The 13,868-nt window shown below is 43.6% G+C and overlaps 11 non-coding genes across 11 annotated transcripts; all 11 read right to left on the reverse strand.

The window, feature by feature from the left end:
• Positions 1 to 1,406: 1,406 nt before the first annotated feature.
• On the reverse strand, positions 1,407 to 1,489 carry TRNAL-AAG (transfer RNA leucine (anticodon AAG)). Its single transcript has one exon. It is a non-coding gene; the product is annotated as a tRNA-Leu (tRNA).
• A 191-nt stretch (positions 1,490 to 1,680) lies between these two features.
• Positions 1,681 to 1,763, reverse strand: TRNAL-CAG (transfer RNA leucine (anticodon CAG)). Its single transcript has one exon. It is a non-coding gene; the product is annotated as a tRNA-Leu (tRNA).
• Positions 1,764 to 2,395: 632 nt separating this feature from the next.
• On the reverse strand, positions 2,396 to 2,478 carry TRNAL-UAG (transfer RNA leucine (anticodon UAG)). The gene has a single exon. It is a non-coding gene; the product is annotated as a tRNA-Leu (tRNA).
• A 1,260-nt stretch (positions 2,479 to 3,738) lies between these two features.
• On the reverse strand, positions 3,739 to 3,821 carry TRNAL-CAG (transfer RNA leucine (anticodon CAG)). Its single transcript has one exon. It is a non-coding gene; the product is annotated as a tRNA-Leu (tRNA).
• A 632-nt stretch (positions 3,822 to 4,453) lies between these two features.
• Positions 4,454 to 4,536, reverse strand: TRNAL-UAG (transfer RNA leucine (anticodon UAG)). The gene has a single exon. It is a non-coding gene; the product is annotated as a tRNA-Leu (tRNA).
• A 2,013-nt stretch (positions 4,537 to 6,549) lies between these two features.
• Positions 6,550 to 6,632, reverse strand: TRNAL-UAG (transfer RNA leucine (anticodon UAG)). The gene has a single exon. It is a non-coding gene; the product is annotated as a tRNA-Leu (tRNA).
• Positions 6,633 to 8,645: 2,013 nt separating this feature from the next.
• TRNAL-UAG (transfer RNA leucine (anticodon UAG)) lies at positions 8,646 to 8,728 on the reverse strand. Its single transcript has one exon. It is a non-coding gene; the product is annotated as a tRNA-Leu (tRNA).
• Positions 8,729 to 10,026: 1,298 nt separating this feature from the next.
• TRNAL-CAG (transfer RNA leucine (anticodon CAG)) lies at positions 10,027 to 10,109 on the reverse strand. Its single transcript has one exon. It is a non-coding gene; the product is annotated as a tRNA-Leu (tRNA).
• A 632-nt stretch (positions 10,110 to 10,741) lies between these two features.
• TRNAL-UAG (transfer RNA leucine (anticodon UAG)) lies at positions 10,742 to 10,824 on the reverse strand. Its single transcript has one exon. It is a non-coding gene; the product is annotated as a tRNA-Leu (tRNA).
• Positions 10,825 to 11,848: 1,024 nt separating this feature from the next.
• TRNAL-AAG (transfer RNA leucine (anticodon AAG)) lies at positions 11,849 to 11,931 on the reverse strand. The gene has a single exon. It is a non-coding gene; the product is annotated as a tRNA-Leu (tRNA).
• A 906-nt stretch (positions 11,932 to 12,837) lies between these two features.
• On the reverse strand, positions 12,838 to 12,920 carry TRNAL-UAG (transfer RNA leucine (anticodon UAG)). The gene has a single exon. It is a non-coding gene; the product is annotated as a tRNA-Leu (tRNA).
• Between the last annotated feature and the right edge of the window lie 948 nt (positions 12,921 to 13,868).

Raw genomic sequence — 13,868 nt, forward strand, 5'->3', positions numbered from 1 at the left:
TGCCATAAGTGTGCTGGAGTCCAACTGTCTACCAGATGCTAGGCATCCTTCCATATTTGCATGGCCTGTCTGGCCAGGGCATACAAGAGCATGACTCTTCCAGATGAGCTCTTACATGGGTCCTATGCTCATATAGTAAGGACTGCACTTTGTCAGCAAGACTTTATACAACCGAAATATATGAGAAACCCCAGCTCTCTTGACTAGATGAGGACGGAATCACATCCCAGGTGAAGACCAACAGATGCAACTTCCATCAGATGTTAACCTGAAAAAGGAGATTACATCTCCAAAAGTCATGTCAGAAGTGGGATTCGAACCCACACCTCCAGAGGAGACTGCGGCCTAAACACAGCCCCTTAGACCACTCGGCCATCCTGACAGTGCAGAGTCTTAAGAAATGTATAAAAGTCACTCAGAAATTTCTGCCTCCATGCAAGCCTGAAATAATTTAAACCTTCAAACACAAGGTGCAACTTTATGCACAGGACAATAAACACAGAAGATCACATGTGAAAGCATTTCATTTCACAGGTGTACAATTTTTATGCTTTTAAAATACCTCATACCTCTCACCAGCTATTTAGGGTCCTGTATCCTACTCACAAAATTACCTTGCCTGCGACCTCTCTCTCTACACAAACAACTACTGCACAGGAAGTAGGAAGGCAGAAGGTGGGGCATATTATGCAAATGTATGCTGTCATTGTGCCTTGCAGATTCATGCAGGATTTCTAGATCCTTGCTGGATACAAGAGAGCAGACCTTGTTTCAGATCAACTGTCCCTAGCAGGGAACGTCTGAGCACATGCAGTCTTTTGCTCTCTAGCCCCTGGCCTGGGACTTACCCTCACTGGCTGAGGCGTGAATTTCTGCATACCAACGTTGCATAGATGGTACGTTTGTGGTCGGTTTGGGATGGGTGGGAGGTCAAAAGCATGGAAAAGTATGTCGCCTTCACTTCTAGTCTCCTCTTCTAGGCCTACCTGCCGTTCACTCACTCTGTCTTTGTTTCATTCTCTCCTTCCTCAACACCCCTTCTCACTCACTCGCTCTATCACTTGTGCTCTTTCCCCTTGCTCTGCATTTCATAGTGGAAACATCTCTTGAATGGAGCATTAGAAAATGAGGTTACATAAAATTAACAATCTACTTATTGGAAACCAAAAATATCACAAGATTGAATGTAACCCATTTCATTAATAAAAGGGACTTTTTAAGCACCCCCCAAAAAACACATAAAACACCACGAGTGCTAGAAGAATATTATACGAGCTTGAAGACAGAATTGGGCAAATTAATTTGCAGTTGAAACTGAAGTTTGTTACTTATTCAGATATTATATGCACTGCCAATTTTTAGCTGAGATTCTAAAAGAACTCAGAGACAAAATGGACTTAAAGTTTTGTCAGAAGTGGGATTCGAACCCACGCCTCCAGGAGAGACTGCGGCCTTAACGCAGCGCCTTAGACCACTCGGCCATCCTGACCACATTTGCTTGATCATCTACAGAGAGGGAAAGATATTGTGAACCAAAAAAAGCACACATCTTATGTCATGAGTGGCTAGAGCAAGAAAAAAACTCACTGCACTTTTCCAAGTAGACAACCATATAAGCCCATGTGAGGGAAATGATCTGATTTTTTCTCTCTCAAGAAAAAAGTAGAGTAAACACACAATTGTCAGAAGTGGGATTCGAACCCACGCCTCCAGAAGAGACTGCGACCTGAACGCAGCGCCTTAGACCACTCGGCCATCCTGACTTGCATTTGTGGAACCTTCCACAGGCCAGACAGCCATGCAAGTGGGGTACCGAAAAGGCATGCCCTCAATTTATTTATCCTATTATAAGTACTTCCAACAGATCTTTGAACAATCCATAGAGAGCAGTACCTATGAAGAACTCTTTAGACCTTTAAGGCGTACAAAGAGAAAGTGCTATTAACCAGCCACTTGAAAGGCCCAAAGCTGCTTTGAAATTGAGTCAACAGCCACCTCTTGGCTAGCTAAAGCAAATTCAACAAGGAATTTCAATGTCACAACATAGGGTGGAATACGCAAATCTAAGCAGCCCCTGATCACAGCCCTGAGGAAATTGCCGTAAGTGTGCTGGAGTCCAACTGTCTACCAGATGCTAGGCATTCTTCCATATTTGCATGGCCTGTCTGGCCAGGGCATACAAGAGCATGACTCTTCCAGATGAGCTCTTACATGGGTCCTATGCTCATATAGTAAGGACTGCACTTTGTCAGCAAGACTTTATACAACCGAAATATATGAGAAACCCCAGCTCTCTTGACTAGATGAGGACGGAATCACATCCCAGGTGAAGACCAACAGATGCAACTTCCATCAGATGTTAACCTGAAAAAGGAGATTACATCTCCAAAAGTCATGTCAGAAGTGGGATTCGAACCCACGCCTCCAGAGGAGACTGCGGCCTAAACACAGCGCCTTAGACCACTCGGCCATCCTGACAGTGCAGAGTCTTAAGAAATGTATAAAAGTCACTCAGAAATTTCTGCCTCCATGCAAGCCTGAAAAATTTAAACCTTCAAACACAAGGTGCAACTTTATGCACAGGACAATAAACACAGAAGATCACATGTGAAAGCATTTCATTTCACAGGTGTACAATTTTTATGCTTTTAGAAAACCTCATACCTCTCACCAGCTATTTAGGGTCCTGTATCCTACTCACAAAATTACCTTGCCTGCGACCTCTCTCTCTACACAAACAACTACTGCACAGGAAGTAGGAAGGCAGAAGGTGGGGCATATTATGCAAATGTATGCTGTCATTGTGCCTTGCAGATTCATGCAGGATTTCTAGATCCTTGCTGGATACAAGAGAGCAGACCTTGTTTCAGATCAACTGTCCCTAGCAGGGAACGTCTGAGCACATGCAGTCTTTTGCTCTCTAGCCCCTGGCCTGGGACTTACCCTCACTGGCTGAGGCATGAATTTCTGCATACCAACGTTGCATAGATGGTACGTTTGTGGTCGGTTTGGGATGGGTGGGAGGTCAAAAGCAGGGAAAAGTATGTCGCCTTCACTTCTAGTCTCCTCTTCTAGGCCTACCTGCCGTTCACTCACTCTGTCTTTGTTTCATTCTCTCCTTCCTCAACACCCCTTCTCACTCACTCGCTCTATCACTTGTGCTCTTTCCCCTTGCTCTGCATTTCATAGTGGAAACATCTCTTGAATGGAGCATTAGAAAATGAGGTTACATAAAATTAACAATCTACTTATTGGAAACCAAAAATATCACAAGACTGAATGTAACCCATTTCATTAATAAAAGGGACTTTTTAAGCACCCCCCAAAAAACACATAAAACACCACGAGTACTAGAAGAATATTATACGAGCTTGAAGACAGAATTGGGCAAATTAATTTGCAGTTGAAACTGAAGTTTGTTACTTATTCAGATATTATATGCACTGGCAATTTTTAGCTGCGATTCTAAAAGAACTCAGAGACAAAATGGACTTAAAGTTTTGTCAGAAGTGGGATTCGAACCCTTAGACCACTCGGCCATCCTGACCACATTTGCTTGATCATCTACAGAGAGGGAAAGATATTGTGAACCAAAAAAAGCACACAACTTAGGTCATGAGTGGCTAGAGCAAGAAAAAAACTCACTGCACTTTTCCAAGTAGACAACCATATAAGCCCATGTGAGGGAAATGATCTGATTTTTTCTCTCCCAAGAAAAAAGTAGAGTGAACACACAATTGTCAGAAGTGGGATTTGAACCCACGCCTCCTGAAGGAACTGCGACCTGAACGCAGCGCCTTAGACCACTCGGCCATCCTGACTTGCATTTGTGGAACCTTCCACAGGCCAGACAGCCATGCAAGTGGGGTACCGAAAAGGCATGCCCTCAATTTATTTATCCTATTATAAGTACTTCCAACAGATCTTTGAACAATCCATAGAGAGCAGTACCTATGAAGAACTCTTTAGACCTTTAAGGCGTACAAAGAGAAAGTGCTATTAACCAGCCACTTGAAAGGCCCAAAGCTGCTTTGAAATTGAGTCAACAGCCACCTCTTGGCTAGCTAAAGCAAATTCAACAAGGAATTTCAATGTCACAACATAGGGTGGAATACGCAAATCTAAGCAGCCCCTGATCACAGCCCTGAGGAAATTGCCGTAAGTGTGCTGGAGTCCAACTGTCTACCAGATGCTAGGCATTCTTCCATATTTGCATGGCCTGTCTGGCCAGGGCATACAAGAGCATGACTCTTCCAGATGAGCTCTTACATGGGTCCTATGCTCATATAGTAAGGACTGCACTTTGTAAGCAAGACTTTATACAACCGAAATATATGAGAAACCCCAGCTCTCTTGACTAGATGAGGACGGAATCACATCCCAGGTGAAGACCAACAGATGCAACTTCCATCAGATGTTAACCTGAAAAAGGAGATTACATCTCCAAAAGTCATGTCAGAAGTGGGATTCGAACCCACGCCTCCAGAGGAGACTGCGGCCTAAACACAGCGCCTTAGACCACTCGGCCATCCTGACAGTGCAGAGTCTTAAGAAATGTATAAAAGTCACTCAGAAATTTCTGCCTCCATGCAAGCCTGAAATAATTTAAACCTTCAAACACAAGGTGCAACTTTATGCACAGGACAATAAACACAGAAGATCACATGTGAAAGCATTTCATTTCACAGGTGTACAATTTTTATGCTTTTAGAATACCTCATACCTCTCACCAGCTATTTAGGGTCCTGTATCCTACTCACAAAATTACCTTGCCTGCGACCTCTCTCTCTACACAAATAACTACTGCACAGGAAGTAGGAAGGCAGAAGGTGGGGCATATTATGCAAATGTATGCTGTCATTGTGCCTTGCAGATTCATGCAGGATTTCTAGATCCTTTCTGGATACAAGAGAGCAGACCTTGTTTCAGATCAACTGTCCCTAGCAGGGAACGTCTGAGCACATGCAATCTTTTGCTCTCTAGCCCCTGGCCTGGGACTTACCCTCACTGGCTGAGGCGTGAATTTCTGCATACCAACGTTGCATAGATGGTACGTTTGTGTTCGGTTTGGGATGGGTGGGAGGTCAAAAGCAGGGAAAAGTATGTCGCCTTCACTTCTAGTCTCCTCTTCTAGGCCTACCTGCCGTTCACTCACTCTGTCTTTGTTTCATTCTCTCCTTCCTCAACACCCCTTCTCACTCACTCGCTCTATCACTTGTGCTCTTTCCCCTTGCTCTGCTTTTCATAGTGGAAACATCTCTTGAATGGAGCATTAGAAAATGAGGTTACATAAAATTAACAATCTACTTATTGGAAACCAAAAATATCACAAGACTGAATGTAACCCATTTCATTAATAAAAGGGACTTTTTAAGCACCCCCCAAAAAACACATAAAACACCACGAGTGCTAGAAGAATATTATACGAGCTTGAAGACAGAATTGGGCAAATTAATTTGCAGTTGAAACTGAAGTTTGTTACTTATTCAGATATTATATGGACTGCCAATTTTTAGCTGAGATTCTAAAAGAACTCAGAGACAAAATGGACTTAAAGTTTTGTCAGAAGTGGGATTCGAACCCACGCCTCCAGGAGAGACTGCGGCCTTAACGCAGGGCCATAGACCACTCGGCCACCCTGACCACATTTGCTTGATCATCTACAGAGAGGGAAAGATATTGTGAACCAAAAAAAGCACACAACTTAGGTCATGAGTGGCTAGAGCAAGAAAAAAACTCACTGCACTTTTCCAAGTAGACAACCATATAAGCCCATGTGAGGGAAATGATCAGATTTTTTCTCTCCCAAGAAAAAAGTAGAGTAAACACACAATTGTCAGAAGTGGGATTTGAACCCACGCCTAGAGAAGAGACTGCGAACTGAACGCAGCGCCTTAGACCACTCGGCCATCCTGATTTGCATTTGCGGAACCTTCCACAGGCCAGACAGCCATGCAAGTGGGGTACCGAAAAGGCATGCCCTCAATTTATTTATCCTATTATAAGTACTTCCAACAGATCTTTGAACAATCCATAGAGAGCAGTACCTATGAAGAACTCTTTAGACCTTTAAGGCGTACAAAGAGAAAGTGCTATTAACCAGCCACTTGAACGGCCCAAAGCTGCTTTGAAATTGAGTCAACAGCCACCTCTTGGCTAGCTAAAGCAAATTCAACAAGGAATTTCAATGTCACAACATAGGGTGGAATACGCAAATCTAAGCAGCCCCTGATCACAGCCCTGAGGAAATTGCCGTAAGTGTGCTGGAGTCCAACTGTCTACCAGATGCTAGGCATTCTTCCATATTTGCATGGCCTGTCTGGCCAGGGCATACAAGAGCATGACTCTTCCAGATGAGCTCTTACATGGGTCCTATGCTCATATAGTAAGGACTGCACTTTGTAAGCAAGACTTTATACAACCGAAATATATGAGAAACCCCAGCTCTCTTGACTAGATGAGGACGGAATCACATCCCAGGTGAAGACCAACAGATGCAACTTCCATCAGATGTTAACCTGAAAAAGGAGATTACATCTCCAAAAGTCATGTCAGAAGTGGGATTCGAACCCACGCCTCCAGAGGAGACTGCGGCCTAAACACAGCGCCTTAGACCACTCGGCCATCCTGACAGTGCAGAGTCTTAAGAAATGTATAAAAGTCACTCAGAAATTTCTGCCTCCATGCAAGCCTGAAATAATTTAAACCTTCAAACACAAGGTGCAACTTTATGCACAGGACAATAAACACAGAAGATCACATGTGAAAGCATTTCATTTCACAGGTGTACAATTTTTATGCTTTTAGAATACCTCATACCTCTCACCAGCTATTTAGGGTCCTGTATCCTACTCACAAAATTACCTTGCCTGCGACCTCTCTCTCTACACAAATAACTACTGCACAGGAAGTAGGAAGGCAGAAGGTGGGGCATATTATGCAAATGTATGCTGTCATTGTGCCTTGCAGATTCATGCAGGATTTCTAGATCCTTTCTGGATACAAGAGAGCAGACCTTGTTTCAGATCAACTGTCCCTAGCAGGGAACGTCTGAGCACATGCAGTCTTTTGCTCTCTAGCCCCTGGCCTGGGACTTACCCTCACTGGCTGAGGCGTGAATTTCTGCATACCAACGTTGCATAGATGGTACGTTTGTGTTCGGTTTGGGATGGGTGGGAGGTCAAAAGCAGGGAAAAGTATGTCGCCTTCACTTCTAGTCTCCTCTTCTAGGCCTACCTGCCGTTCACTCACTCTGTCTTTGTTTCATTCTCTCCTTCCTCAACACCCCTTCTCACTCACTCGCTCTATCACTTGTGCTCTTTCCCCTTGCTCTGCATTTCATAGTGGAAACATCTCTTGAATGGAGCATTAGAAAATGAGGTTACATAAAATTAACAATCTACTTATTGGAAACCAAAAATATCACAAGACTGAATGTAACCCATTTCATTAATAAAAGGGACTTTTTAAGCACCCCCCAAAAAACACATAAAACACCACGAGTGCTAGAAGAATATTATACGAGCTTGAAGACAGAATTGGGCAAATTAATTTGCAGTTGAAACTGAAGTTTGTTACTTATTCAGATATTATATGGACTGCCAATTTTTAGCTGAGATTCTAAAAGAACTCAGAGACAAAATGGACTTAAAGTTTTGTCAGAAGTGGGATTCGAACCCACGCCTCCAGGAGAGACTGCGGCCTTAACGCAGGGCCATAGACCACTCGGCCACCCTGACCACATTTGCTTGATCATCTACAGAGAGGGAAAGATATTGTGAACCAAAAAAAGCACACAACTTAGGTCATGAGTGGCTAGAGCAAGAAAAAAACTCACTGCACTTTTCCAAGTAGACAACCATATAAGCCCATGTGAGGGAAATGATCAGATTTTTTCTCTCCCAAGAAAAAATTAGAGTAAACACACAATTGTCAGAAGTGGGATTTGAACCCACGCCTCGAGAAGAGACTGCGAACTGAACGCAGCGCCTTAGACCACTCGGCCATCCTGATTTGCATTTGCGGAACCTTCCACAGGCCAGACAGCCATGCAAGTGGGGTACCGAAAAGGCATGCCCTCAATTTATTTATCCTATTATAAGTACTTCCAACAGATCTTTGAACAATCCATAGAGAGCAGTACCTATGAAGAACTCTTTAGACCTTTAAGGCGTACAAAGAGAAAGTGCTATTAACCAGCCACTTGAACGGCCCAAAGCTGCTTTGAAATTGAGTCAACAGCCACCTCTTGGCTAGCTAAAGCAAATTCAACAAGGAATTTCAATGTCACAACATAGGGTGGAATACGCAAATCTAAGCAGCCCCTGATCACAGCCCTGAGGAAATTGCCGTAAGTGTGCTGGAGTCCAACTGTCTACCAGATGCTAGGCATTCTTCCATATTTGCAAGGCCTGTCTGGCCAGGGCATACAAGAGCATGAATCTTCCAGATGAGCTCTTACATGGGTCCTATGCTCATATAGTAAGGACTGCACTTTGTCAGCAAGACTTTATACAACCGAAATGTATGAGAAACCCCAGCTCTCTTGACTAGATGAGGACGGAATCACATCCCAGGTGAAGACCAACAGATGCAACTTCCATCAGATGTTAACCTGAAAAAGGAGATTACATCTCCAAAAGTCATGTCAGAAGTGGGATTCGAACCCACGCCTCCAGAGGAGACTGCGGCCTAAACACAGCGCCTTAGACCACTCGGCCATCCTGACAGTGCAGAGTCTTAAGAAATGTATAAAAGTCACTCAGAAATTTCTGCCTCCATGCAAGCCTGAAATAATTTAAACCTTCAAACACAAGGTGCAACTTTATGCACAGGACAATAAACACAGAAGATCACATGTGAAAGCATTTCATTTCACAGGTGTACAATTTTTATGCTTTTAGAATACCTCATACCTCTCACCAGCTATTTAGGGTCCTGTATCCTACTCACAAAATTACCTTGCCTGCGACCTCTCTCTCTACACAAATAACTACTGCACAGGAAGTAGGAAGGCAGAAGGTGGGGCATATTATGCAAATGTATGCTGTCATTGTGCCTTGCAGATTCATGCAGGATTTCTAGATCCTTTCTGGATACAAGAGAGCAGACCTTGTTTCAGATCAACTGTCCCTAGCAGGGAACGTCTGAGCACATGCAGTCTTTTGCTCTCTAGCCCCTGGCCTGGGACTTACCCTCACTGGCTGAGGCGTGAATTTCTGCATACCAACGTTGCATAGATGGTACGTTTGTGTTCGGTTTGGGATGGGTGGGAGGTCAAAAGCAGGGAAAAGTATGTCGCCTTCACTTCTAGTCTCCTCTTCTAGGCCTACCTGCCGTTCACTCACTCTGTCTTTGTTTCATTCTCTCCTTCCTCAACACCCCTTCTCACTCACTCGCTCTATCACTTGTGCTCTTTCCCCTTGCTCTGCATTTCATAGTGGAAACATCTCTTGAATGGAGCATTAGAAAATGAGGTTACATAAAATTAACAATCTACTTATTGGAAACCAAAAATATCACAAGACTGAATGTAACCCATTTCATTAATAAAAGGGACTTTTTAAGCACCCCCCAAAAAACACATAAAACACCACGAGTGCTAGAAGAATATTATACGAGCTTGAAGACAGAATTGGGCAAATGAATTTGCAGTTGAAACTGAAGTTTGTTACTTATTCAGATATTATATGCACTGCCAATTTTTAGCTGAGATTCTAAAAGAACTCAGAGACAAAATGGACTTAAAGTTTTGTCAGAAGTGGGATTCGAACACACGCCTCCAGGAGAGACTGCGGCCTTAACGCAGCGCCTTAGACCACTCGGCCATCCTGACCACATTTGCTTGATCATCTACAGAGAGGGAAAGATATTGTGAACCAAAAAAAGCACACATCTTAGGTCATGAGTGGCTAGAGCAAGAAAAAAACTCACTGCACTTTTCCAAGTAGACAACCATATAAGCCCATGTGAGGGAAATGATCAGATTTTTTCTCTCTCAAGAAAAAAGTAGAGTAAACACACAATTGTCAGAAGTGGGATTTGAACCCACGCCTCCAGAAGAGACGGCGACCTGAACGCAGCGCCTTAGACCACTCGGCCATCCTGACTTGCATTTGTGGACCCTTCCACAGGCCAGACAGCCATGCAAGTGGGGTACCGAAAAGGCATGCCCTCAATTTATTTATCCTATTATAAGTACTTCCAACAGATCTTTGAACAATCCATAGAGAGCAGTACCTATGAAGAACTCTTTAGACCTTTAAGGCGTACAAAGAGAAAGTGCTATTAACCAGCCACTTGAAAGGCCCAAAGCTGCTTTGAAATTGAGTCAACAGCCACCTCTTGGCTAGCTAAAGCCAATTCAACAAGGAATTTCAATGTCACAACATAGGGTGGAATACGCAAATCTAAGCAGCCCCTGATCACAGCCCTGAGGAAATTGCCGTAAGTGTGCTGGAGTCCAACTGTCTACCAGATGCTAGGCATTCTTCCATATTTGCATGGCCTGTCTGGCCAGGGCATACAAGAGCATGACTCTTCCAGATGAGCTCTTACATGGGTCCTATGCTCATATAGTAAGGACTGCACTTTGTCAGCAAGACTTTATACAACCGAAATATATGAGAAACCCCAGCTCTCTTGACTAGATAAGGACGGAATCACATCCCAGGTGAAGACCAACAGATGCAACTTCCATCAGATGTTAACCTGAAAAAGGAGATTACATCTCCAAAAGTCATGTCAGAAGTGGGATTCGAACCCACGCCTCCAGAGGAGACTGAGGCCTAAACACAGCGCCTTAGACCACTCGGCCATCCTGACAGTGTAGAGTCTTAAGAAATGTATAAAAGTCACTCAGAAATTTCTGCCTCCATGCAAGCCTGAAATAATTTAAACCTTCAAACACAAGGTGCAACTTTATGCACAGGACAATAAACACAGAAGATCACATGTGAAAGCATTTCATTTCACAGGTGTACAATTGTTATGCTTTTAGAATACCTCATACCTCTCACCAGCTATTTAGGGTCCTGTATCCTACTCACAAAATTACCTTGCCTGCGACCTCTCTCTCTACACAAACAACTACTGCACAGGAAGTAGGAAGGCAGAAGGTGGGGCATATTATGCAAATGTATGCTGTCATTGTGCCTTGCAGATTCATGCAGGATTTCTAGATCCTTTCTGGATACAAGAGAGCAGACCTTGTTTCAGATCAACTGTCCCTAGCAGGGAACGTCTGAGCACATGCAGTCTTTTGCTCTCTAGCCCCTGGCCTGGGACTTACCCTCACTGGCTGAGGCGTGAATTTCTGCATACCAACGTTGCATAGATGGTACGTTTGTGGTCGGTTTGGGATGGGTGGGAGGTCAAAAGCAGGGAAAAGTATGTCGCCTTCACTTCTAGTCTCCTCTTCTAGGCCTACCTGCCGTTCACTCACTCTGTCTTTGTTTCATTCTCTCCTTCCTAAACACCCCTTCTCACTCACTCGCTCTATCACTTGTGCTCTTTCCCCTTGCTCTGCATTTCATAGTGGAAACATCTCTTGAATGGAGCATTAGAAAATGAGGTTACATAAAATTAACAATCTACTTATTGGAAACCAAAAATATCACAAGACTGAATGTAACCCATTTCATTAATAAAAGGGACTTTTTAAGCACCCCCCAAAAAACACATAAAACACCACGAGTGCTAGAAGAATATTATACGAGCTTGAAGACAGAATTGGGCAAATTAATTTGCAGTTGAAACTGAAGTTTGTTACTTATTCAGATATTATATGCACTGCCAATTTTTAGCTGAGATTCTAAAAGAACTCAGAGACAAAATGGACTTAAAGTTTTGTCAGAAGTGGGATTCGAACCCACGCCTCCAGGAGAGACTGCGGCCTTAACGCAGCGCCTTAGACCACTCGGCCACCCTGACCACATTTGCTTGATCATCTACAGAGAGGGAAAGATATTGTGAACCAAAAAAAGCACACAACTTAGGTCATGAGTGGCTAGAGCAAGAAAAAAACTCACTGCACTTTTCCAAGTAGACAACCATATAAGCCCATGTGAGGGAAATGATCAGATTTTTTCTCTCCCAAGAAAAAAGTAGAGTAAACACACAATTGTCAGAAGTGGGATTTGAACCCATGCCTCGAGAAGAGACTGCGAACTGAACGCAGCGCCTTAGACCACTCGGCCATCCTGATTTGCATTTGCGGAACCTTCCACAGGCCAGACAGCCATGCAAGTGGGGTACCGAAAAGGCATGCCCTCAATTTATTTATCCTATTATAAGTACTTCCAACAGATCTTTGAACAATCCATAGAGAGCAGTACCTATGAAGAACTCTTTAGACCTTTAAGGCGTACAAAGAGAAAGTGCTATTAACCAGCCACTTGAACGGCCCAAAGCTGCTTTGAAATTGAGTCAACAGCCACCTCTTGGCTAGCTAAAGCAAATTCAACAAGGAATTTCAATGTCACAACATAGGGTGGAATACGCAAATCTAAGCAGCCCCTGATCATAGCCCTGAGGAAATTGCCGTAAGTGTGCTGGAGTCCAACTGTCTACCAGATGCTAGGCATTCTTCCATATTTGCATGGCCTGTCTGGCCAGGGCATACAAGAGCATGACTCTTCCAGATGAGCTCTTACATGGGTCCTATGCTCATATAGTAAGGACTGCACTTTGTCAGCAAGACTTTATACAACCGAAATATATGAGAAACCCCAGCTCTCTTGACTAGATGAGGACGGAATCACATCCCAGGTGAAGACCAACAGATGCAACTTCCATCAGATGTTAACCTGAAAAAGGAGATTACATCTCCAAAAGTCATGTCAGAAGTGGGATTCGAACCCACGCCTCCAGAGGAGACTGCGGCCTAAACACAGCGCCTTAGACCACTCGGCCATCCTGACAGTGTAGAGTCTTAAGAAATGTATAAAAGTCACTCAGAAATTTCTGCCTCCATGCAAGCCTGAAATAATTTAAACCTTCAAACACAAGGTGCAACTTTATGCACAGGACAATAAACACAGAAGATCACATGTGAAAGCATTTCATTTCACAGGTGTACAATTTTTATGCTTTTAGAATACCTCATACCTCTCACCAGCTATTTAGGGTCCTGTATCCTACTCACAAAATTACCTTGCCTGCGACCTCTCTCTCTACACAAACAACTACTGCACAGGAAGTAGGAAGGCAGAAGGTGGGGCATATTATGCAAATGTATGCTGTCATTGTGCCTTGCAGATTCATGCAGGATTTCTAGATCCTTTCTGGATACAAGAGAGCAGACCTTGTTTCAGATCAACTGTCCCTAGCAGGGAACGTCTGAGCACATGCAGTCTTTTGCTCTCTAGCCCCTGGCCTGGGACTTACCCTCACTGGCTGAGGCGTGAATTTCTGCATCCCAACGTTGCATAGATGGTACGTTTGTGGTCGGTTTGGGATGGGTGGGAGGTCAAAAGCAGGGAAAAGTATGTCGCCTTCACTTCTAGTCTCCTCTTCTAGGCCTACCTGCCGTTCACTCACTCTGTCTTTGTTTCATTCTCTCCTTCCTAAACACCCCTTCTCACTCACTCGCTCTATCACTTGTGCTCTTTCCCCTTGCTCTGCATTTCATAGTGGAAACATCTCTTGAATGGAGCATTAGAAAATGAGGTTACATAAAATTAACAATCTACTTATTGGAAACCAAAAATATCACAAGACTGAATGTAACCCATTTCATTAATAAAAGGGACTTTTTAAGCACCCCCCAAAAAACACATAAAACACCACGAGTGCTAGAAGAATATTATACGAGCTTGAAGACAGAATTGGGCAAATTAATTTGCAGTTGAAACTGAAGTTTGTTACTT

Source organism: Lissotriton vulgaris, chromosome 8, assembly GCF_964263255.1.
Source record: "Lissotriton vulgaris chromosome 8, aLisVul1.2, whole genome shotgun sequence".
In the NCBI taxonomy this organism is placed as follows: Eukaryota; Metazoa; Chordata; class Amphibia; order Caudata; family Salamandridae; genus Lissotriton; species Lissotriton vulgaris.